This window comes from Heterodontus francisci, chromosome 5 (assembly GCF_036365525.1).
Source record: "Heterodontus francisci isolate sHetFra1 chromosome 5, sHetFra1.hap1, whole genome shotgun sequence".
NCBI classification, from domain to species: domain Eukaryota; kingdom Metazoa; phylum Chordata; class Chondrichthyes; order Heterodontiformes; family Heterodontidae; genus Heterodontus; species Heterodontus francisci.
In genome coordinates, this window is record NC_090375.1 from 1,522,134 (window position 1) to 1,548,927 (window position 26,794).

The following is a 26,794-nucleotide window of genomic DNA, read 5'->3' on the forward strand; positions in this document are numbered from 1 at the left end:
GTTCCACACACACTGACTCTCACTGAGGTCCGGGTTCCACACACACTGACTCTCACTGAGGTCCGGGTTCCACACACACTGACTCTCACTGAGGTCCGGGTTCCACACACACTGACTCTCACTGAGGTCCGGGTTCCACACACACTGACTCTCACTGAGGTCCGGGTTCCACACACACTGACTCTCACTGAGGTACGGGTTCCACACACACTGACTCTCACTGAGGTCCGGGTTCCACACACACTGACTCTCACTGAGGTCCGGGCTCCACACAGTGACTGTCACTGGGGTACACACACTAGAGTCATAGAGTCATACAGCATAGAAACAGGCCCTTCAGCCCACCGCGTCCATGGCTGACCATAATGCCTCTCTATAGTAATCCCACCTGCCTGCATTAATTCCATATCCCTCGATGCCTTGCTCATTCAAGTACCTGTCCAGATGCCTCTTAAATGTTGCAACTGTTCCTTTTTCATTTATCTAAGTTAAGACTAAGTTAAGCTTCAGATTAAAAATGGCAGGAGATCTCAGACCCGTGTTATGCTCCTCTTGCTCAATGTGGGAGCTCAGGGACATGGCTGATGACCCTGACTCCTTCATGTGCTGGAAGTATGTCCAGCTGCAGCTCTTGTTAGACCGCATGATGGCTCTGGAGCTGTGGATGGGCTCACTTTGGAGCCTCCGCGATGCTGAGGAGGTTGTGGATAGCACGTTTAGTGAATTGGTCACACCGCAGATTAGGATTGCTGAGGGAGAAAGGGAATGGGTGACCAAAAGACAGAGAAAGAGCAGGAAGGCAGCGCCGGTGTCCCCTGCAGTCATCTCCCTCCACAACAAGTATACCGTTTTGGATACTGTTGAGGGAGATGGCTCACCAGGTGAAGGCAGCAGTAGCCAGGTTCATGGCACCATGGCTGGCTCTGCTGTTCAGAAGGGCGGGAAAAAGAGTGGAAGGGCTATAGTCATAGGGGATTCGATTGTAAGGGGAGTAGATAGGCGGTTCTGTGGTCGAAAACGAGGCTCCCGAATGGTATGTTGCCTCCCAGGTGCACGGGTCAGGGATGTCTCAGATCGGCTACAGAACATTCTGAAAGAGGAGGGTGAACAGCCAGTTGTCATTGTGCACATAGGCACCAATGATATAGGTAAAAAACGGGATGAGGTCCTACAAGCAGAGTTTAGGGAGTTAGGAGCCAAGTTAAAAAGTAGGACCTCAGAGGTAGTAATCTCAGGATTACTACCAGTGCCACGTGATAGTCAGAGTAAAAATGAAAGAATAGTCAGGATGAATGCGTGGCTTGAGAGATGGTGCAGGAGGGAGGGGTTCAGATTTTTGGGACATTGGGACCGGTTCTGGGGGAGGTGGGACTATTACAAATTGGACGGTCTACACCTGGGCCGGACTTGAACTAATGTCCTTGGGGGTGCTTTTGCTAACGCTGTTGGGGAGGGTTTAAACTAATGTGGCAGGGGGATGGGAACCAAATGAGGTCAGTGGACAGTAAGGAGGTAGTAACTAAAGCCTGTAAGGAACGAGATAATGAAGTCAGCGTGACTAAGGGGAAGAGCAGGCAGGGAGCAGATGATGAATATAAAGGGACTGGTGGTCTGAGGTGCATTTGTTTTAATGCAAGAAGTGTAGTAGGTAAGGCAGATGAACTTAGGGCCTGGATTAGTACCTGGGAGTATGATGTTATTGCTATTACTGAAACTTGGTTGAGGGAAGGGCATGATTGGCAACTAAATATCCCAGGATATCGATGCTTCAGGCGGGATAGAGAGGGAGGTAAAAGGGGTGGAGGAGTTGCATTACTGGTCAAAGAGGATATCACAGCTGTGCTGAAGGAGGGCACTATGGAGGACTCGAGCAGTGAGGCAATATGGGCAGAACTCAGAAATAGGAAGGGTGCGGTAACAATGTTGGGGCTGTACTACAGGCCTCCCAACAGTGAGCGTGAGATAGAGGTACAAATATGGAAACAGATTATGGAAAGATGTAGGAGCAACAGGGTGGTGGTAGGAGATTTTAATTTTCCCAACATTGACTGGGATTCACTTAGTGTTAGAGGTCTAGATGGAGCAGAATTTGTAAGGAGCATCCAGGAGGGTTTTCTAGAGCAGTATGTAAATAGTCCAACTCGGGAAGGGGCCATACTGGACCTGGTGTTGGGGAATGAGCCCGGCCAGGTGGTTGAAGTTTCAGTTGGGGACTACTTTGGGAAAAGTGATCACAATTCCGTAAGTTTTAGAATACTCATGGACAAAGACGAGAGTGGTCCTAAAGGAAGAGTGCTAAATTGGGGGAAGGCCAACTATACCAAAATTCGGCAGGAGCTGGGGAATGTAGATTGGGAGCAGCTGTTTGAAGGGAAATCCACATGTGATATGTGGGAGGCTTTTAAAGAGAGGTTGATTAGCGTGCAGGAGAGACATGTTCCTGTGAAAATGAGGGATAGAAATGGCAAGCTAAGGTGAATTTTGAAACTAGCTAAGAGGAAAAAGGAAGCATACAGAAGGTCTTGGCGGCTGAAGAAAGTTGAAGCTTTGGAAGAATATCGGGAATGTAGGACCAATCTGAAACGAGGAATTAAGAGGGCTAAAAGGGGTCATGAAATATCTTTAGCAAACAGGGTTAAGGAAAATCCCAAAGCCTTTTATTCATATATAAGGAGCAAGAGGGTAACTAGAGAAAGGATTGGCCCACTCAAGGACAAAGGAGGAAAGTTATGCATGGAGTCAGAGAAAATGGGTGAGATTCAAAACGAGTACTTTGCATCGGTATTCACCGAGGAGAGGGACATGATGGATGTTGAAGTTAGGGACAGATGTTTGATTACTCTCGGTCAAGTCGGCATAAGGAGGGAGGAAGTGTTGGGTATTCTAAAAGGCATTAAGGTGGACAAGTTCCCAGGTCCGGATGGGATCTATCCCAGGTTTCTGAGGGAAGCGAGAAAGGAAATAGCTGGGGCCTTAACAGATATCTTTGCAGCATCCTTAAACACGGGTGAGGTCCCGGAGGACTGGAGAATTGCTAATGTTGTCCCCTTGTTTAAGAAGGGTAGCAGGGATAATCCAGGTAATTATAGACCGTTGAGCCTGACGTCAGTGATAGGGAAACTGCTGGAGAAGATACTGAGGGATAGGATCTATTCCCATTTGGAAGAAAATGGGCTTATCAGTGATAGGCAACATGGATTTGTGCAGGGAAGGTCATGTCTTCCCAACTTAATAGAATTCTTTGAGGAAGTGACAAAGTTGATTGATGAGGGAAGGGCTGTAGATGTCATATACATGGACTTCAGTCAGGCATTTGATAAGGTTCCCCATGGTAGGTTGATGGAGAAAGTGAAGTCGCATGGGGTCCAGGGTGTACTAGCTAGATGGATAAAGAACTGGCTGGGCAACAGGAGACAGAGAGTAGCAGTGGAAGGGAGTTTCTCAAAATGGAGACGTGTGACCAGTGGTGTTCCACAGGGATCCATGCTGGGACCACTGTTGTTTGTGATATACATAAATGATTTGGAGGAAAGTATAGGTGGTCTGATTAGCAAGTTTGCAGACGACACTAAGATTGGTGGAGTCGCAGATAGTGAAGGGGACTGTCAGAGAATACAGCAGAATATAGATAGATTGGAGAGTTGGGCAGAGAAATGGCAGATGGAGTTCAATCCGGGCAAATGCGAGGTGATGCATTTTGGAAGATCCAATTCAAGAGTGAACTATACAATAAATGGAAAAGTCCTGGGGAAAATTCATGTCCAGAGAGATTTGGGTGTTCAGGTCCATTGTTCCCTGAAGGTGGCAACACAGGTCAATAGAGTGGTCAAGAAGGCATACGGCATGCTTTCCTTCATCGGATGGGGTATTGAGTACAAGAGTTGGCAGGTCATGTTACAGTTGTATAGGACTTTGGTTCGGCCACATTTGGAATACTGCGTGCAGTTCTGGTCGCCACATTGCCAAAAGGATGTGGATGCTTTGGAGAGGGTGCAGAGGAGGTTCACCAGGATGTTGCCTGGTATGGAGGGTGCTTGCTATGAAGATAGGTTGAGTAGGTTAGGATTATTTTCATTGGAAAGACGGAGGTTGAGGGGGGACCTGATTGAGGTGTACAAAATCATGAGAGGTATAGACAGGGTGGATAGCAAGAAGCTTTTTCCCAGAGTTGGGGATTCAATTACTCGGGGTCACGAGTTCAAAGTGAGAGGGGAAAAGTTTTGGGGGGATATGCGTGGAAAGTTCTTTACGCAGAGGGTGGTGGGTGCCTGGAACACGTTGCCAGCGGAGGTGGTAGACACGGGCACGATAGCGTCTTTTAAGATGTATCTAGACAGATACATGAATGGGCAGGAAGCAAAGAGATACAGACCCTTAGAAAATAGGCGACAGGTTTAGATAGAGGATCTGGATCGGCGCAGGCTTGGAGGGCCGAAGGGCCTGTTCCTGTGCTGTAATTTTCTTTGTTCTTTGCCTCCACCATCTCCTCAGGCAGCTCATTCCAGATACCCACTATTCTTTGTGTGAATAATTTACCCCTTTGTTCCCCTTTAAGTCTACTCCCTCTCACCTTAAATCTATGCCCTCTAGTTTTACTCACCCCTACCATGGGAAACAAACTCCGGCTATCTACCCAATCTATGCCTCTCATAATTTTATATACCTCTATCATGTCCCCTCTCAGCCTCCTTCGCTCTTGGGAAAACAGACCCAGCCTGTCCAATCTCTCTTTATAACTCAACCCATCCAAACCAGGCAACATCCTTGTGAATCTTTTCTGCACCGTCTCTCGCTTAATCACATCTTTCCTGCAGTGTGGCGACCAGAACTGCACACAGTACTCCAAATGCGGCCTAACCAACGTTATGTACAACTGTCACATGACGTCCCAACTCTTGTACTCAATGCCTCAGCCGATGAAGGCAAGAATGCCATACGCCTTCTTCACCACCGTGTCTACCTGTGTTGCCACTTTCAGGGAACTATGTACTTGCACCCCAAGGTCTCTCTGCTCAACAGCACTCCCCAGGGCCCTGCCATTCACTGTATATCTCCTGTCCTGGTTTTAAATTCCCAAAATTAATTCCATTTGCCACTCCCTTGCCCACTTTCCCAGTTGATCTGCATCCTGTTGTAAACTGAGACAACCTTCTTCACTGTCCACTGTACCACCAGAGCAGTAGGACAGCAGGCGAAATAAATGAGGCGGAACTAGTAAATAAGGCCAGTAAGACTAAGAGGAAGAGCAGGCAGGGAGATGTTGCTGAGCACAGTGGGACTGATGGTCTGAAGTGCATTTGTTTCAATGCGAGAAGTATAACAGGTAAGGCAATCAATTCGGTGAAAGACGCCCTTTGGTCTGCCCGAAACTTGCTGGTCTTCCAGCGCAAAGAGTTGTCCACCACCAAATGTTGCAGACTGGCACATTCCAAAGTCCAGGACTACGTGCTGAGGGACGCACTAAAGCTTGGGGCAGCCGCAGCAAAGGCTCAATGGGGAAAGACCACAGTGTAAGGACCCCCACCAAGCTGAACTGAGGGGCTGGATCCATGGGAAACCCCTCGAACTGTATCGTTAATATTCTCAATTGCTGTAAATGTAAAACTGTAATTGGCATGACAATAGTGAAATGGAAGGGTTGTGAAGAAACTCATGATAGTATAGAAGGAAACTGATCTCCCTTGCAATGTTTGTATTTTTTGGTGCTGTTTGAAAGTGCTTGGCAATGTAATATTTGCAGACTTTTATGAATAAAGTATATTTTGGAAATAAAAAAAAACAGGTAAGGCAGATGAACTTAGAGCTTGGATTAGTACTTGGAACTATGATGTTGTTGCTATTACAGAGACTTAGTTGAGGGAAGGGCAGGATTGGCAGCTAAATATTCCAGGATTTAGAAGCTTCAGGCGGGATAGAGGGGGATGTAAAAGGGGTGGGGGAGTTGCATTACTGGTTAAGGAGAATATCACAGCTGCACTGCGGGAGGACACCTCAGAGGGGTCATGCAGTGAGGCAATATGGGTGGAGCTCAGGAATAGGAAGGGTGCAGTCACGATGTTGGGGGTTTTCTACAGGCCTCCCAACAGCCAGCGTGAGGTAGAGGAGCAGATATGTAGACAGATTTTGGAAAGATGTAAAGGTAACAGTGTTGTAGTGGTGGGTGATTTTAATTTCCCCTATATTGACTGGGACTCACTTAGTGCTAGGGGCTTGGATGGTGCAGAATTTGTAAGGAGCATCCAGGAGGGCTTCTTGAAACAATATGTAGATAGTCTAACTAGGGATGGGGCCGTACTGGACCTGGTATTGGGGAATGAGCCCGGCCAGGTAGTTGAAGTTTCAGTCGGGGAGCATTTCGGGAACAGTGACATAATTCCAAAAGTTTTAAGGTACTTGTGGATAAGGATAAGAGTAGTCCTCGGGTGAAGGTGCTAAATTGGGGGAAGGCTAATTATAACAATATTAGGCAGAAACTGAAGAATTTCGATTGGGGGTGGCTGTTTGAGGGTAAATCAACATCCGACATGTGGGAGTCTTTCAAACATCAGTTGATTAGAATCCTGGCCCAGCATGTTCCTATGAGGAAGAAGGATAAGTTTGGCAAGTTTCGGGAACCTTGGATAACGCGGGATATTGTGAGCTGAGTCAAAAAGAAAAAGGAAGCAATCATAAGGGCTGGAAGGCTGGGAACAGACGAAGCCTTTGAGGAAGATGAAGAAAGTAGGAAGGAACTTAAGCAAGGAGTCAGGAGGGCTAAAAGTGGTCATGAAAAGTCATTGGCAAACAGGATTAAGGAAAATCCCAATGTTTTTTATACGTATCTAAAGAGCAAGAGGGTAACCAGGGAAAGGGTTGGCCCACTCAAGGACAGAGAAGGGAATCTATGTGTGGAGCCAGAGGAAATGGGCGAGGTACTAAATGAGTACTTTGCATCAGTTTTCACCAAAGAGAAGGACTTGGTGGATGATGAGTCTCGGGAAGGGTGTGTAGATAGTCTCAGTCATCTCATTATCAAAAAGGAGGAGGTGTTGGGCGTCTTGCAAAGCATTAAGGTAGATAAGTCCCCAGGGCCTGATGGGATCTACCCCAGAGTGCTGAGGGAGGCAAGGGAAGAAATTGCTGGGGCCTTAACAGAAATCTTTGTATCTTCATTGGCTACAGGTGAGGTCCCAGAGGACTGGAGAATAGCCAATGTTGTTCCTTTGTTTAAGAAGGGTAGCAAGGATAATCCAGGAAATTGTAGGCCGGTGAGCCTTACGTCAGTGGTAGGGAAATTATTAGAGAGGATTCTTCGGGACAGGATTTACTCCCATTTGGAAACAAATGAACTTATTAGCGAGAGGCAGCATGGTTTTGTGAAGGGGAGGTCGTGTCTCACTAATTTGATCGAGTTTTTTGAGAAAGTGACGTAGATGATTGATGAAGGAAGGGCAGTGGATGTTGTCTATATGGACTTCAGTAAAGCCTTTGACAAGGTCCCTCATGGCAGACTGGTAGAAAAGATGAAGTCACACAGGATCAGAGGTGAGCTGGCAAGATGGATACAGAACTGGCTCGGTCAGAGAAGAAAGAGGGTATCAGTGGAAGGGTGCTTTTCTGAATGGAGGGCTTTGACTCGTGGTGTTCTGCAGGGATCAGTGCTGGGACCTTTGCTGTTTGTATTGTGTATATAAATGATTTGGAGGAAAATGTAGCTGGTCTGCTTAGTAAGTTTGCGGACGACACAAAGGTTGGTGGAGTTGCGGATAATGATGAGGATTGTCAGAGGGTACAGCAGGATATAGATCGGTTGGAGACGTGGGCGGAGAAATGGCAGATGGAGTTTAATCCGGACAAATGTGAGGTAATGCATTGAGGAAGGTCGAATGCAGGTGGGAGGTATACAGTAAATGGCAGAACCCTTAGGAGTATTGACGGGCAGAGAGATCTGGGCGTACAGGTCCACAGGTCACTGAAAGTGGCAACGCAGGTGGATAAGGTAGTCAAGAAGGCACACGGCATGCTTGCCTTCATCGGTCGGGGCATAAAGGATAAAAATTGGCTAGTCATGCTGCAGCTGTACAGAACTTTAGTTAGGCCACACTTAGAATATTGCATGCAATTCTGGTCGCCACACTACCAGAAGGATGTGGAGGCTTTGGAGAGGGTACAGAAGAGGTTTACCAGGATGTTGCCTGGTCTGGAGGGTATTAGCTGTGAGGAGAGGTTGGATAAACTCGGATTGTCTTCACTGGAACGACGGAGGTGGAGGAGCGACATGATGGAGGTTTACAAAGTTATGAGCGGCATGGACAGAGTGGATAGTCAGAAGCTTTTTCCCAGGGTGGAAGAGTCAGTTACTAGGGGACATAGGTTTAAGGAGCGAGGGGAAAAGTTTAGAGGGGATGTGCGAGGCAAGTTCTTTACACAGAGGGTGGTGAGTGCCTGGAACCTGCTGCCAGGGGAGGTGGTGGAAGCAGGTACGATAGCGACGTTTAAGAGGCATTTTGTCAAATACTTGAATAGGATGGGAATAGAGGGATACGGTCCCTGGAATTGCAGCAAGTTTTAATTTAGGCAGGCATCAAGATCGGCGCAGGCTTGGAGGGCTGAATGGTCTGTTCCTGTGCTGCACTTTGTTCTTTGTTCAATTTTGGTGTCATCTGCAAACTTACTAATCATGTCTCCTGCATTCACATCCAAGTCATTCATAAATATGACAAACAACAGAGGGCCCAGCACCGATCCCTGCGGTACACCACTGGTCACCAGCCTCCAATCTGAAAAACAACCCTCCACTACCACCCTCTGCCTCCTATCACCAAGCCAATTTTGTATCCAATTGGCTAGCTCACCCTGGATCCCATGTGTTCGAACCTTCCGGATCAGCCTACCATGCGGGACCTTGTCAAAGGCCTTGCTAAAGTCCATGTAGACAACGTCCATCGCCCTGCCCTCGTCAATCCTCTTGGTCACCTCCTCAAAAAATTCAATCAAATTCATGAGACATGATTTCCCACGCACAAAGCCATGCTGACTGTCCCTAATCAGACCTTGCCTTTCCAGATGCATGTAAATCCTGTCTCTCAGAATCCCTTCCAATAACTTTCCCACCACTGATGTAAGGCTCACTGGCCTGTAGTTCCCTGGCTTATCCCTGCTGCCCTTCTTAAATAAAGGCACAACATTAGCTATCCTCCAGTCTTCCGGTACTTCATCCGTGGCTAACGGTGATACAAAAATCTCTGCCAGGGCCCCAGCAATCTCCTCGCTTGCTTCCCATAGCATCCTAGGATACACCTGGTCAGGCCCTGGGGATTTATCCACCTTAATGCGCTTCAAATCCTCCAACACCTCCTCCTTTGTAATGTTGATATGCTCCAGGATATCGCCGTTCCCTCCCTTAAACTCACTAGCTTCCATGACCTTCTCCACGGTAAATACGGACGAGAAATATTCATTTAAGACCTCGCCCATTTCCTGTGTCTCCACACATTGATTGCCACACTGATCCTTGAGGGGACCTACTCTCTCCCTCGCTATCCTTTTACTCTTCATATACTTAGAGAATCTTTTAGGATTCCCCTTTATTTTATCTGCCAGGGAAATCTCATGGCCCCTTTTTGCCCTCCTAATTTCCTTAAGTGTAGTCCTACATCCCCTATACTCCTCGAGGGACTCGCTCGATCCCAGCTGCCTATACCTGACATATGCCTCCTTCTTTGTCCTGACCAGACCCTCAATATCACTCGTCAACCAAGGTTCCGTGAACTTGCCAGCCTTGCCCTTCCATCTAACAGGAACATGCCAGCCCTGAACTCTTCCTATCTCACTTTTAAAAGCCTCCCACTTGCCAGATGTCCCTTTCCCTGTAAACAGCCTCTCCCATTCAACTTTTGAGAGTCCCTGTCTGATGCCATCGAAATTAGCCTTCCCCCAATTTAGGACTTCAACCTGAACAAAGAACGAACAAAGAACAGTACAGCACAGGAACAGGCCATTCGGCCCTCCAAGCCTGCAGCGATCTTGATGCCTGCCTAAACTAAAACCTTCTGCACTTCCGGGGCCCATATCCCTCTATTCCCATCCTATTCAAGTATTTGACAAAATGCCTCTTAAACGTCGCTATCGTACCTGCTTCCACCACCTCCCCTGGTAGCAAGTTCCAGGCACTCACCACCCTCTGTGTAAAGAACTTGCCTCGCACATCCCCTCTAAACTTTACCCCTCTCACCTTAAACCTATGTCCCCCAGTAACTGACTCTTCCACCCTGGGAAAAAGCTTCTGACTATCCACTCTGTCCATGCCGCTTATAAATTTGTAAACCTCTATCATGTCGCCCCTCCACCTCCGTCGTTCCAGTGAAAACAATCCGAGTTTTTCCAACCTCTCCTCATAGCTAATGCCCTCCAGACCAGGCAACATCCTGGTAAACCTCTTCGATACCCTCTCCAAAGCCTCCACGTCCTTCTGGTGGTGTGGCGACCAGAATTGCACGCAATATTCTAAGTGTGGCCTAACTAAAGTTCTGCTCAGCTGCAGCATGACTTGCCAATTTTTATACTCTATGCCCCGACCGATGAAGGCAAGCATGCCGTATGCCTTCTTGACTACCTTATCCACCTGCGTTGCCACTTTCAGTGACCTGTGGACCTGTACGCCCAGATCTCTTTGCCTGTCAATACTCCTAAGGGTTCTGCCATTTATTGTATACCTCCCACTTGCATTAGACCTTCCAAAATGCATTACCTCACATTTGGCCGGATTAAACTCCATCTGCCATTTCTCCGCCCAAGTCTGCAACCGATCTATATCCTGTAGTATCCTCTGACAATCCTCATCATTATCCGCAACTCCACCAACCTTTCTTCGGACCTAAGACCTGTCCTTTTTCATAACTATCTTGAAGCTAATAGAGTTATGGTCACTGGTTCCAAAGTGCTCCCCCACTGACACATCAACCACCTGCCCATCCTCATTTCCTAAGAGGATGTCGAGTGTAGCCCCTTCTCTAGTCGGGCCATCCACATACTGCTTCAGACAACTATCCTGGACACACTTAACAAATTCTTCCCCATCTGATCCCTTAGCACTAAGGTAGTCCCAGTCAATATTAGGGAAGTTAAAATCACCTACTATTACAACCCTATAATTCCTACACCTATCTGTGATTTCCCTACATATATGCTCCTCCACTTCCCTCTGACTATTGGGGCGGCCTATCGTATAATCCCATCAAAGTGATCACCCCTTTCTTATTTCTATGTTCTACCCATATGGCCTTGCTGGACATTTTGTCTGGAATTATTTTTTTCTCTACCGCTGAAGTTAAACTGACTGGCCTGTAGTTGCTGGGCTTATCTTTATTCCCTTTTTTGAGCAAGGGTGTAACGTGTGCAATTCTCCAGTCCTCTGGCACCACCACCGAGTTTAAGGAAGACTGAAAAATTATGCCCAGTGCCTCTGTGATTTCCACCCTCACTTCCCTCAGTATTCTTGTATGCATCTCATCCGGTCCTGGTGTTTTATCCACTTTAAGTCCAGACATCCTAACTAATATTTCCTCTTTATCAATTTTAAACCCCTCTAGTGTTTGAATTACCTCCTCTTTCACCATTGCCTGGGTTGCTGCTTCTTCCTTGGTCAAAACAGATGTAAAGAATTCATTTAATACCGCTGCCCTTTGCCTCATTGTGTAAATCCCGTTTCTGGTCCCTAATCGGTCCCACTTCTCCTCTTACCCCCTTTTACTATTTATATGCCTATCGAAAACTGTGGGATTCCCTTTAATGTTAGCTGCCAGTCTCTTTTCATGCTCTCTCTTTGCTTCTCTTCTTTGCTTTTTCACTTCCCCTCTGGACCTTCTATATTCAGCCTGGTTCTCAATAGTATTTTCTACCTGGCATCTGTCAGAAGCACACTTTTTCTTCTTTACCAGAATCTCTACCTCTTTTGTCATCCAGGGAGCTCTGGATTTGTTTACTCTACTTTTCCCCTTCGAGGGAATGTACCTTGACGGTGCCTGAACTATTTCTTTGAAAGTAGCCCATTGTTCATCTACCGTTTTTTTCACCAGCTTTTGACTCCAATTTATTCACCCCAGCTCCATTCTTACCCATTGAAGTTGACCTTCCCCCAGTTAATTATTCTTACCCTGGATTGCTCTTTGTCCTTTTCCATAGTCAGCCTAAACCTTATGATACAATGATGACTATCCCTTAAATGCTCTCCTCCTGATACTTGATCCACTTGGTCCACCTCATTCCCAAGAACCAAGTCTAGCAGTGGCTCCTTTCTCGTTGGACTAACAACATACTATTGTAGAAAATTTTCCTGAACACACTCCAGGAACTATTGCCCCTCACTGCCCTTCACACTAGAAACATAGAAACATAGAAAATAGGAGCAGGAGTAGGCCATTCAGCCCTTCGAGCCTGCTCCGCCATTCAGTACAATCATGGTTGATCATCGAACCTCAGTACCCTGTTCCCGCTTTCTCCCCGTATCCCTTGATCCCTTTCGCCCCTAAGAACTATACCTTACTCTTTCTTGAATATATTTAATGATTTGGCCTCAACTGCTTTCTGTGGTAGAGAATTCCACAGGTTCACCACTCTCTGGTGAAGAAATCCCTCCTCATCTGAGTCCTAAATGGCTTACCCCTTATCCTTAGACTGTGTCCCCTGGTCCTGGACTCCCCCGCCATCGGAAACATCCTTCCTGCATCTAGTCTGTCCATTCCTGTTAGAATTTTGTAGGTTTCTATGAGATCCCCTCTCATTCTTCTGGACTCTAGTGAATACAAGCCTAATCGACCCAATCTCTCTTCATACGTCAGAACCTTTGCTGCACTCCCTCCATAGCAAGAACATCCTTCCTCAGACAGGGAGACCAAAACTGCACACAATACTCCAGATGTGGTCTCACCAAGGCCATGTATAATTGCAGCAAGCCATCCCTGCTCCTGTACTCGAATCCTCTCGCGATGAAGGCCAACATACCATTTTTGCCTTCTTAACTGCCTGCTGCACCTGCATGCTTACTTTCAGTGACTGGTGCACAAGGACACCCAGGTCTCGCTGCACCTCTCCCTTTCCCAATCTATCGCCATTCAGATGATCTGCCTTCCTCTTTTTGCTACCAAATTGGATAACCTCACATTTATCCACATTATACTGCATCTGCCAAGTATTTGCCCACTCACTCAACCTGTCCAAATCACACTGGCGCTTCTCTGCATCCTCCTCACAGCTCACACTCCCACCCAGCTTTGTGTCATCTGCAAACTTGGTATATATTACATTTAATTCCCTCATCTATATCATTAATTTATATTGTGAATAGCTGGGGTCCGAGCACTGATCCCAGAGGTACCCCACTAGTCACTGCCTGTCACTTGGAAAAAGACCCGTTTATTCCTACTCTTTGTTTCCTGTCTGCCAACCAGTTCTCTATCCATGTCAGTACCTTACCCCCAATCCCATGTGCTTTAATTTTGCTAATCTCTTCTGTGGGACCTTATCGAAAGCTTCTGAAAGTCCAAATACACCACATCCACTGGTTCTCCATTATCTATTATACTAGTTACATACTCGGAAAATTCCAGTAGATTTGTCAAGCATGAGTTCCCTTTCGTAAATCCATGTTGACTTTGTCCGATCCTGTCATTGTTTTCCACGTGCTCTGCTATTACATCTTTTGTAATGGACTCGAGCATTTTCCCCACTACTGATGTCAGGATAACCAATCTATAATTCCCTGTTTTCTCTCTACCTCCTTTTTTAAATAGTGGGGTTACATTAGCTACCCTCCAATCTGTTGAAACGGTTCCAGAGTCTATAGAATTTTGAAAAATTACCAGCAATGCATCTACTATTTCTAGGGCCACTTCCTTAAGTACTCTGGGATGTAGATTATCAGGCCCTGGGGATTTATCGGCCTTCAATCCCATCAATTTCCCTAACACCATTTCTCTACTAATACTGATTTCATACAGTTCCTCCTTCTCACTAGACATTACGTTCCCCAACATTTCTGGGAGGTAATTTGTGTCCTCCTTTGTGAAGACAGAACCAAAGTATGTGTTTAATTGGTCTGCCATTTCTTTATTCCCCATTATAAATTCCCCTGTTTCTGACTGTAAGGGATCCACATTTGTCTTCACTAATCTTTTTCTCTTCACATATCTAAAGAAGATTTTTATAGTCAGTTTTTATGTTCTCTGCAAGCTTGCTCTCGTACTCTATTTTCCCCTTCTTAATTAATCCCTTGGTCCTCCTTTGCTGAATTCTAAACTGTTCCCAATCCTCAGGTTTGCTGCTTGTTCTGGCCATTTTATATTTCTCTTCCTTGGATCTAATACTATCCCTAATTTCTTTTGTAAGCCATGGTTGAGCCACCCTTCATAGAACACAGAACAGTACAGCACAGTACAGGCCCTTCGGCCCACAATGTTGTGCCGACCCTTTAACCTACTCTAAGATCAAACTAACTACCTACCCTTCATACTACTATTTTCCATGTACCTATCCAAGAGTCGCTTAAATGTCCCTAATGTATCTGCTTCTACTACCACCGCTGGCAGTGCATTCCACGCACCCACCACTCTCTGTGTAAAGAACCTACCTCTGACATCTCCCCGAAACCTTCTTCCAATCACCTTAAAATTATGCCCCCTGGTGATGGCCCTTTCTGCCCTGGGAAAAGGTCTCTGGCTATCGACTCTATCTATGCCTCTCATCATCTTGTACACCTCTATCAAGTCACCTCCAGTTCCGAAGAAGGGTCACTGACCCGAAACGTTAACTCTGCTTCTCTTTCCACAGATGCTGCCAGACCTGCTGAGTGAATCCAGCATTTCTTGTTTTTGTTTCAGATTTCCAGCATCCGCAGTATTTTGCTTTTACCTCTCATCCTTCTTCGCTCCAATGAGAAAAGCCCTAGCTCCCTAAATCTTTCTTCATAAGATATGCCCTCCAGTCCAGGCAGCATCCTGGTAAATCCTCCTCTAACCAAAAAGGACTGAACAGGTAAGCTATTTCACTGTTTTTGTTAATATCTATATTTGTACTTAATTAAGGGGTAATTGAGTAAAAGAAATGGCAGCCAGGGGAGTGCAGTGCTCCTCCTGCAGTATGTTCGAGGTGAGGGGAACCTCCGGGGACCCTGCCGACTTTACCTGCTGGAAGTGCATCCGTCTCCAGCTCCTATCAGACCGTGTTAGGGAACTGGAGCTGGAGCTGGATGAACTGAGGATCATTCGGGAAGCTGAGGGGGTGATAGATAGAAGCTACAGGGATGTCATTACTCCACAAAACAAAGGCAGCTGGGTAACAGTTAGAGGTGGGAAGAGGTCAGTGCAGGGATCTCCTGTGGTCGTTCCCCTCAACAACAAGTATACAGTTTTAGATACTGTTGGGGGGGGCGGCCTATCGGGGGCAGGCTGCAGTGAACGGGCCTCTGGCACGGGGTCCTGCACTGTGGCTCAGAAGGGAAGGAGGGAGAACGGGAGAGCACTAGTCATCGGGGACTCGATGGTGAGGAGTACCGACAGGCGGTTCTGTGGGAGCAAGCGAGACGCACGGATGGTTTGTTGCCTCCCTGGTGCCAGGGTCCGTGATGTTTGTGATCGCGTCTTCAGGATCCTTAAAGGGGAGGGGGAGCAGCCAGAGGTCGTGGTGCACATTGGCACCAACGACGTAGGAAGGAAGGGTGGCACAGATGTTAGAAGTGAGTTTAGGGAGTTAGGCTGGAAGCTGAAAGCTCGGACGGACAGAGTTGTTATCTCTGGTTTGTTGCCGGCGCCACGTGATAGTGAGGCTAGGAATAGGGAGAGAGCACAGCTGAACACGTGGCTGCAGGAATGGTGTAGGAGGGAGGGCTTCCAGTTCTTGGATAATTGGACTGCATTCTGGGGAAGATGGGACCTGTTCAAACAGGACGGGCTGCATCTGAACCAGAGGGGCACCAATATCCTGGGAGGGAGGTTTGCTAGTACTGTTCGGGAGGGTTTAAACTAGTTTGGGAGGGGGATGGGAACCGGACTTGTAGTCCAGGGACCAGTGGGTCCACTCAGAAAGACAAAGAGTGTAGTGAGGTATTGGGGAAGGTAGCACTGTCGCAGAGGACAGATGGGCACGGAGAAGGGTTGAAGTGCGTATACTTCAACGCAAGAAGCATCAGGAATAAGGTGAGTGAATTGAAGGCGTGGATGGGCACTTGGGACTACGATGTTGTGGCCATCACTGAAACGTGGATAGGTGAGGGGGAGGAATGGTTCTTGGAGGTACCTGGTTATAGATGTTTTCATAAGATTAGGAATGGTGGTAAAAGAGGTGGGGGGGTGGCATTGTTAGTTAGAAATAGTGTAACAACTGCTGAAAGAATTTTCGAGGAGGATCTGCCGACTGAGGCACTGTGGGTTGAGGTCAGGAACAGGAAAGGAGCAGTCACCTTGATGGGAGTTTTCTATCGGCCCCCCAATAGCAGCAGGGAGGTGGAAGAGCAGATTGGGAAACAGATTTTGGAAAGGAGCAGAAGTCACAGGGTAGTAATTATGGGGGATTTCAACTTCCCAAATATTGATTGGCAACTCTTTAGATCGAATAGTTTGGATGGGGTAGTGTTTGTGCAGTATATCCAGGAAGCTTTTCTGACTCAGTATGTAGACTGCCCGACCAGAGGGGAGGCAATATTGGATTTGGTACTAGGTAATGAACCAGGGCAAGTGATAGAGCTGTTGGTGGGCGAGCACTTTGGAGATAGTGATCACAATTCTGTAGCATTCACTGTGGTAATGGAGAGGGATAGGTATGTGCAACAGGGCAAGGTTTACAATTGGGGGAAGGGTAGATATGATGCTGTCAGGCAGGAACTGAGGAGCATACGTTGGGAGCATATGCTGGCAGGGAAGGGCACGGTCGAAATGTGGAACTTTTTCAAGGAGCAGATAGTAGGGGCCATTGATAAGCATGTCCCTGTCAGACAGGGAAGGGATGGTCATGTGAGGGAACCGTGGTTGACAAGAGAGGTTGAGAGTCTTGTTAGGAAGAAGAAGGATGCGTATATAAGGTTGAGGAAAAAGGGCACAGGCATAGCTCTGGAGGGATACAAGATGGCCAGGAAGGATCTGAAGAAAGGGATTAGGAGAGCTAAGAGAGGGCATGAAAAATGCTTGGCGGGTAGGATAAAAGAAAACCCCAAGGCCTTTTACGCGTATGTCAGAAATATGAGGATGACTAGGGGGACCGTAGGTCCGGTCAAGGACAATAGCGGGAGACTGTGTGTTGAGCCGGAAGAGATAAGTGAGGTTTTGAATGAGTACTTCTCTTCGGTATTTACGAATGAGAAGGGGTGTATTACTGAAGAGGACGGTGTGAAACAGACTGGTAAGCTCGAGGAAGTGCTCGTTAGGAGGGAAGATGTGTTGGGGTTTTTGAATAACTTGAAGATAGACAAGTCTCCCGGGCCTGACGGGGTATATCCAAGGATGTTATGGGAAGCAAGGGATGAAATTGCAGAGCCGCTGGCAATGATCTTTTCATCTTCTCTGCTGACGGGGGTGGTACCAGGTGATTGGAGGGTGGCAAATGTTGTGCCCCTGTTCAAGAAAGGGAATAGGAACAACCCTGGGAATTACAGGCCAGTTAGTCTTACTTCGGTGGTAGGCAAGTTGATGGAAAAGGTGCTGAGGGATAGGATTTCTGAGCATCTGGAAAGACACTGCTTGATTCGGGACAGTCAGCACGGTTTTGTGAGGGGTAGGTCTTGCCTCACAAGCCTGATTGAATTCTTTGAGCAGGTGACCAAGCAAGTGGATGAGGGTAAACCAGTGGATGTGGTGTACATGGATTTTAGTAAGGCATTTGATAAGGTCCCCCATGGTAGACTTATGGAGAAAGTCAGGAGGCATGGGATAGTGGGGAATGTGGCCAGTTGGATTAAGAATTGGCTAACTGATAGAAGGCAGAGAGTGGTCTTAGATGGTAAATACTCAGCCTGGAGCCCAGTTACCAGTGGCGTGCCACAGGGATCAGTTCTGGGTCCTCTCCTGTTTGTGATTTTTATTAACGACTTGGATGAGGAAGTCGAAGGGTGGGTCAGTAAATTTGCAGATGATACAAAGGTTGGTGGTGTTGTGGATACCGAGGAGGGCTATTGTCGTCTGCAAAGGGACTTGGATAGGTTGCAGTGCTGGGCTGAAAAGTGGCAGATGGAGTTTAACCCTGAAAAGTGTGAGGTCGTCCATTTTGGAAGGACAAACACGAATGCAAAATACTGGGTTAACGGTAGGGTTCTTGGGCATGTGGAGGAGCAGAGAGACCTTGGGGTCTATGTGCATAGATCGTTGAAAGTTGCAACTCAAGTGGATAGGGCTGTGAAGAAGGCATATGGGGTGTTAGCGTTCATTAGCAGAGGGATTGAATTTAAGAGCCGTGAGGTGATGATGCAGCTGTACAGGACCTTGGTAAGGCCTCATTTGGAGTACTGTGTGCAGTTCTGGTCGCCTCATTTTAGGAAGGATGTGGAAGCCTTGGAGAGGGTGCAGAGGAGATTTACCAGGATGTTGCCTGGAATGGAGAATAAGTCTTACGAGGAAAGGCTGAACATTCTAGGCCTCTTCTCATTAGAACGGAGAAGGATGAGGGGTGACATGATAGAGGTTTATAAGATGATCAGGGGAATAGATAGGGTAGACAGTCAGAAACTTTTTCCCCGGGTGGAGCAAAGCGTTACAAGGGGTCATAAATTTAAGGTGAAGGGTGGGAGATATAAGGGGGATGTCAGGGGAAGGTTCTTTACCCAGAGAGTGGTCGGGGCATGGAATGCCTTGCCTGGGGAAGTTGTTGAGTCAGAAACTTTAGGGACTTTCAAACGGCTTTTAGATAGGTATATGGATAAAGGAGAATGATGGGGTATAGATTAAATTGTCCTTGACAGAGGACAAAGGATCGGCACAACATCGTGGGCCGAAGGGCCTGTTCTGTGCTGTATTTTCTATGTTCTATCTCCTCTGCACCCTCTCTAAAGCTTCCACATCCTTCCTATAATGAGGTGACCAGAACTGAACACAATATTCCAAGTGTGGTCTACCCAGGGCTTTATAGAGCTGCAGCATAACCTCGCGGCTCTTAAACTCAATCCCTCTGTTAATGAAAGCCAACACACCATACGCCTTCTTAACAACCCTATCAACTTGGGTGGCAACTTTGAGCGATCTATGGACATGGACACCAAGATCCCTCCGTTCCTCCACACTACCAAGAATCCTGTCTTTAAGCCTGTATTCCGCATTCAAATTCGACCTTCCAAAATGAATCACTTCACACTTTTCCAGGTTGAACTCCATCTGCCACTTCTCAGCCCAGCTCTGCATCCTGTCAATGTCCCGTTGCAACCTACAACAGCCTTCCACACTATCCACAACTCCAGCAACCTTCGTGTCATCGGCAAACTTGCTAACCCAGCCTTCCACTTCCTCATCCAAGTCATTTATAAAAATCACAAAGAGCAGAGGTCCCAGAACAGATCCTTGTGGAACACCACTGGTCACCGAGCTCCAGGCTGAATACTTTTCATCTACTACCACCCTCTGACTTCTATGGGCCAGCCAATTTTGTATCCAGACAGCCGACTTTCCCTGAATCCCATGCCTCCTTACTTTCTGAATGAGCCTAACATGGGGAACCTTATCAAACGCCTTGCTAAAATCCATATACACCACATCCACTGCTCTTCCTTCATCAATGTGTTTTGTCACATCTTCAAAGAATTCAATAAGGCTTGTGAGGCATGACCTGCCCCTCACAAAGCCATGCTGACTGTCTCTAATCAAACTATGCTTTTCCAAATAATCATAAATCCTGTCTCTCAGAATCCTCTCCAATAATTTGCCCACTACCGACGTAAGACTGACTGGTCTATAATTCCCAGGGTTATCCCTATTCCCTTTCTTGAACAAGGGAACAACATTTGCCACCCTCCAATCATCCGGTACTACTCCAGTGGACAGTGAAGACGCAAAGATCATCGCCAAAGGCGCAGCAATCTCTTCCCTCGCTTCCCGTAATATCCTTGGGTATATCCCGTCTGGCCCCGGGGACTTATCTGTCCTCATATCATTCAAAATTTCCAGCACATCCTCCCTCTTAACATCAACCTGTTCGAGCATATCAGCCTGTTCCACGCTGTCCTCACAAATGACCAGGTCCCTCTCACTAGTGAATACTGTATAAGTTCACTTACCCAGCAGTCCCCGTGTCAGCATCCGCCGCCGAATGACGAGGTAAGTACTTTATAGCTCAACCTACCTTCCCGTCTATGGCGCGTTTTTTGAAACCTCCGGTCCTGCTGCTCCTCGGGCTGTTCTGGCTCCTCTCACTCTGTTTTATTTTTGCGCGAGACAGGAATGAACAATTGTTGTAATTCATCCGTGTGCTCTTTAAATGCTAGCCATTGCCTATCCACTGTCAACCCTTTAAGTAACATTCCCCAATCTATCATAGCCAACTCACGCCTCATACCTTCATAGTTTCCTTTAGTTAGATTCAGGACCCTAGTCTCGGAATCAACTCTCTCACTCTCCATCTTAATGAAGAATTCTATCACTACGATTATCCTAGTCTAAGTTTGAATAATTGAAGTCCCCCATTGAAACTACCCTATAATTATTGCACCTCCCTGCAATTTCTTTGTAAATTTATTCCTCCATGTTCTTCCCACTAGTTGGTGGCCTGTAGACAACACCGAGCAATGTAACTGCGCCTTTTTTGTTCCTTAGCTCTAATCAAATTGATTGTGTCCTCAACCCCTCTGGGACATCCTTTTTCTCCAGCACTGCAATGCTCTCCTTAATCCTTTGCTTCTGTCTTCACAAAGGAGGACACAAATAACCTCCCAGAAATATTGGGGAGCCAAGGGTCTAATGAGAGGGAGGAACTGAAGGAAATCAGTATTCATAAAATATAGTGCTGGGGAAATTAATGGGGTTAAAGGCTGACAAATCCCCAGGGTCTGATAATCTACATCCTAGAGTACTAAAGGAAGTGGCCCTGGAAATAGTGGATGCATTGGTGATCATCTTCCAAAATTCTATCGACTCTGGAACAGTTCCTACAGGTTGGAGGGTGGCAAATGTAACCCCACTATTTAAAAAAGCAGGGAATTACAGACCAGTGAGCCTTATATCAGTAGTGGGGAAAATGCCAGGTCCTATTATAACTGTTGATCAGTTCTGATGAAGGGTCACTGTCCTGAAATGTTAACTCTGCTTCTCGATCCACAGATGCTGCCAGACCTACTGAGTATTTCCAGCATTTCTTGCTTTTATCTCAGATTTCCAGCATCTGCAGCATTTTGCTTTTATTAACCTAGAAAGCATAAACGGGATTGGGCAAAGTCAGCATGCGTTTACGAAAGGGAAATCATAAGAACATAAGAAATAGGAGCAGGAGTAGGCCATTCAGCCCCTCAAGCCTGCCCCGCCATTCAATAAGATCATGGCTGATCTGTCCCAGGCCTCAACTTCTCTTTCGGGCCTGCTCCGCATATCCCTTGACTCCCCAAGATTTCAAAAATCTATCTGCCTGCTCCTTAAATACATTTAGTGATCTAGCCTCCACAATTCTCTGAGGTAGAGAATTCCAGAGATTCACCACCCTCTGAGAGAAGAAATTCCTTCGCATCTCAGTTTTAAATGTGTGCCCCCTTATTCTGTAACTATGTCCCCTACTTCGAGATTCCCCCACTAGTGGAAACATATTCTCGACATCTACCCTGTCAAGCCCTCTTAAAATCTTGTATGTTCCAATAAGATCACCCCTCATTCTTCTAAACTCCAATGAATAAAGGCCTAACCTGTTTAGCCGTTCTTGATAAAACAACCCCTTCATCCCAGGAATCAGCCTAGTGAACCTTTTCTGAACAGCCTCCAATGCCAGTATATCCTTCCTTAAATACGGGAACCAAAACTGTACACAGTACTCCAGGTGTGGCCTCACCAACACCCTGTACAGTTGTAACAAGACTTCCCTATTTTTAAACTCTAACCCCCGAGCAATAAAGGCCAAAATTCCATTTGCCTTCCTAATTATTTGCTGTACCTGCATGCTAACTTTTTGTGTTTCATGTACAAGAACACCCAGATCCCTCTGTACTGCAGTATTTTGTAGTCTTTCTCCATCTAAATAATAATCTGCCTTTTTATTCTTCCTACCAAAGTGAATGACCTCACACTTTCCCACATTTTAGAATTAGAATTAGAATATTACAGCGCAGTACAGGCCCTTCGGCCCCGATGTTGCGCCGAGCTGTGAAACCATCTGACCTACACTATTCCATTTTCATCCATGTGTCTATCCAATGTCCACTTAAATGCCCTTAAAGTTGGAGAATCTACTACTGCTGCAGGCAGGGCATTCCACGCCCTTACTACTCTCTGAGTAAAGAAACTACCTCTCACATCTGTCCTATATCTATCACCCCTCAACTTGAAGCTATGTCCCCTCGTGTTTGCCATCACCATCCGAGGAAAAAGACGCTCACTATCCACTCTATCTAACCCTCTGATTATCTTATATGTCTCTATTAAGTCACCTCTCCTCCTCCTTCTCTCCAACGAAAACAACCTCAAGTCCCTCAGCCTTTCTTCGTAAGACCTTCCCTCCATACCAGGCAACATCCTAGTAAATCTCCTCTGCACCCTTTCCATAGCTTCCACATCCTTCCTATAATGCGGTGACCAGAACTGCACGCAATACTCCAGGTGCGGTCTCACCAGAGTCTTGTACAGCTGCAGCATGACCTCGTGGCTCCGAAACTCGACCCCCCTACTAATAAAAGCTAACACACTATATGCCTTCTTGACAGCCCTATTAACCTGGTTAGCAACCTTCAGGGATTTATGCACCTGGACACCAAGATCTCTCTGCTCATCTACACTAACAAGAATCTTCCCATTAGCCCAGTACTCTGCATTCCTGTTACTCCTTCCAAAGTGAATCACCTCACACTTTTCCGCATTAAACTCCATTTGCCATCTCTCAGCCCAGCTCTGCAGCCTATCTATGTCTCTCTGTACCCTACAACATCCTTCGGCACTATCCACAACTCCACCGACCTTAGTGTCATCTGCAAATTTACTAACCCACCCTTCTACACCCTCTTCCAGGTCATTTATAAAAATGACAAACAGCAATGGCCCCAAAACAGATCCTTGCGGTACACCACTAGTAACTAAACTCCAGGATGAACATTTGCCATCAACCACCACCCTCTGTCTTCTTTCAGCTAGCCAATTTCTGATCCAAAGCTCTAAATCACATTCAACCCCATACTTCCGTATTTTCTGCAATAGCCTACCGTGGGGAACCTTATCAAACGCCTTACTGAAATCCATATACACCACATCCACTGCTTTACCCTCATCCACCTGTTTGGTCACCTTCTCGAAAAACTCAATAAGGTTTGTGAGGCACGACCTACCCGTCACAGAACCGTGCTGACTATCTCTAATGAACTTATTCTTTTCAAGATGATTATAAATCCTGTCTCTTATAACCTTTTCCAACATTTTACCCACAACCGAAGTGAGGCTCACAGGTCTATAATTACCAGGGCTGTCTCTACTCCCCTTCTTGAACAAGGGGACAACATTTGCAATCCTCCAGTCTTCCGGCACTATTCCTGTCGACAATGACGACATAAAGATCAAGGAAAAAGGCTCTGCAATCTCCTCCCTAGCTTCCCAGAGAATCCTAGGATAAATCCCATCTGGCCCAGGGGACTTATCTATTTTCACACTTTCCAAAATTGCTAACACCTCCTCCTTGTGAACCTCAATCCCATCTAGCCTCGTAGCCTGAATCTCAGTATTCTCAACATTTTCTTTCTCTACTGTAAATACTGACGCAAAATATTCATTTAACACTTCCCCTATCTCCTCTGATTCCACACACAACTTCCCACTACTATCCTTGATTGGCCCTAATCTAACTCTAGTCATTCTTTTATTCCTGATATACCTATAGAAAGCCTTAGGGTTTTCCCTGATCCGATCCACCAATGACTTCTCGTGTCCTCTCCTTGCTCTTCTTAGCTCTCCCTTTAGATCCTTCCTGGCTAGCTTGTAGCTCTCAAGCGCCCTAACTGAGCCTTCACGTCTCATCCTAACATAAGCCTTCTTCTTCCTCTTGACAAGCGCTTCAACTTCTTTAGTAAACCACGGCTCCCTCGCTCGACAACTTCCTCCCTGCCTCACAGGTACATACTTATCAAGGACACACAGTAGCTGCTCCTTGAATAAGCTCCACATTTCGATTGTTCCCATCCCCTGCAGTTTCCTTCCCCATCCTACGCATCCTAAATCTTGCCTAATCGCATCATAATTTCCTTTCCCCCAGTTATAATTCTTGCCCTGCGGTATATACCTGTCCCTGCCCATCGCTAAGGTAAACCTAACCGAATTGTGATCACTGTCACCAAAGTGCTCACCTACATCTAAATCTAACACCTGGCCGGGTTCATTTCCCAGTACCAAATCCAATGTGGCATCGCCCCTGGTTGGCCTGTCTACATACTGTGTCAGAAAACCCTCCTGCACACACTGGACAAAAACTGACCCATCTAAAGTACTCGAACTATAGTATTTCCAGTCGATATTTGGAAAGTTAAAGTCCCCCATAACAACTACCCTGTTACTCTCACCCCTGTCGAGAATCATCTTCTCTATCCTTTCCTCTACATCTCTGGAACTATTCGGAGGTAAACATTGAACACCATCCACCAAGTTTTTGCCCACTGACTTAACCTATCTATATCCCTTTGCAGATTCTTTGTGTCCTCATCACTACATGCCTTCCCACCTATTTTTGTATCATCAGCAAATTTAGATCTTCCTCTAAGTCATTAATATAGATAGTAAATAGTTGAGGCCCTAGGACCGATCCTTGTGGCATCCCACTAGTTACGGCTTTCCAACCTGAAAAAGACCCATTGATCCCGACTCTCTGCCTTCTATGTGTTAGCCAATCCTCAATCCATGTCAACATATTACCCCCAATACCCTGAGCTCTTATTTTGTGCAATAACCTTTTATGTGGCAGCTTATCAAACGCCTTCTGAAAATCCAAATACACGACATCTACTGGTTCCCCTTTATCCACTCTGCTTGTGAAATTCTCAAAGAACTCTAACAAATTTGTCAAACATGATTTCCCTTTCATAAAACCATGTTGACTCTGTTTGATTACATTATGTTTTTCTAAATGTCCTGCTATTTCTTCCTTAATAATCAACTCAAGCATTTTCCCAATGACCGATATTACACTAACTGGTCTATAGTTTCCTCCTTTCTTGATTAGGGATGTCACATTAGTGGTTTTCCAATCCACTGGTACCCAACCGGAATCCAGTGAGTTTTGGTATATTATGACCAATGCCTCCACTATCTCTGCAGACACTTCCTTTAAAACCCTTGGATGAAGGTCATCAGGTCCTGGCGACTTGTCTGCCTTTAGTCCCATCAGTTTGTCCAGCACCTTTTCCCTTGTGATAGAGATTATTACAAGTTCCTCCCTCCCATTTACACCTTGTTAATCTACTATTGTTGGGATGTTTATAGTGTCCTCCACCGTGAAGACCGATGCAAAATATTGGTTTAAATTATCTGCCATTTCCCTGTTCCCTGTTATTAATTCCCCATTCTCATTCTCTAAGGGTCCCACACTTACTTTAGCTACTCTCTTCCTTTTAATAAACCCGGAGAAGCTCTTACTGTTTGTTTTTATATTTCTTGCCAATTTACTCTCATAATCAATTTTCTCCCTCTTTATTAGTTTTTTAGTCATCTGTTGCTGGTTTCTAAAAACTTCCCAATCGTCTGGCCTACTACGAGTTTTCACTGCTTTGTACACCTTTGTTTTTGATTTGATACTCTCCTTAACTTCCTTTGTTATCCACGGGTGGTTCATCGTTCTCATCGAGTCCTTCCTTCTGACTGGAATAAATATTTGCTGAGTGTTATGAAATATCTGCTTCCAAGTCTGCCACTGCTCATCTACTGACTTCTCCTTCCTAGCCCTTGACCTGCTCTTGTAACCACGGTATTTATATGGCTACTTCAGTTCAGTTTCTGGTCAATGGTAGCCCCTCGGATGTTGATAGTGGGGGATTCAGCAATGGTAATGCTGTTGAATGTCAAGGGGAGATGGTTAGATTCTCTCTTGTTGGAGATGGTCATTGCCTGGCAATTGTGTGGCGCAAATGTTACTTGCCACTTATCAGCCCAAGCCTATTGTCCCAAGGATATTGTCCAGGTCTTGCTGCATTTCTACACGGACTGCTTCAGTATCTGAGGAGTCATGAACTGTGCTGAACATTGTGCAATAATCAGTGAACATCCCCACTTCTGACCTTATGATTGAAGGAAGGTCATTGATGAAGCAGCTGAAGATGGTTTGGCCGAGGACACTACCCTGAGGAACTCCTGCAGTGATGTCCTGGAGCTCAGATGATTGACCTCCAACAACCACAACCATCTTCCTTTGTGCTTGGTATGACATCTTGTTACAAATGTTATGTACATTCAGATAAAGAGACTTGAGCTTTGACTTTTTACCATTTTTACCTACTCTGGTTCTAATTCCTGATGTACTCATGCTTGGATTCTCTGTCCCTTCCTGTCACACTCTGATTAATGTATGCCCCTTCACTACCCTGCACCTCTGCTCTCTCATTATTTATCGACTTTTTAAACTTCCTTTCAATTGAACCCTCCCCTGCTTAATAAATCTACTAGTGTTTTTTGAGGATGTAACT

At 46.1% G+C, this 26,794-nt stretch overlaps 1 protein-coding gene across 2 annotated transcripts in view; it reads left to right on the forward strand.

Annotated features, from left to right (window-relative positions):
* The window catches only part of aoc1 (amine oxidase copper containing 1), a 222,085-nt gene that overhangs the window by 1,882 nt on the left and 193,409 nt on the right, over positions 1-26,794 (forward strand). The window contains exon 2 of one of the 2 annotated variants that reach the window (XM_068031030.1): positions 14,856-15,009. The exons of the other annotated variant lie outside the window; for it this stretch is intronic. The gene's annotated coding sequence lies outside the window, so the exon portion shown is untranslated. The remainder of the gene's footprint in view (positions 1-14,855; positions 15,010-26,794) is intronic. 2 annotated transcript variants of the gene reach the window in all.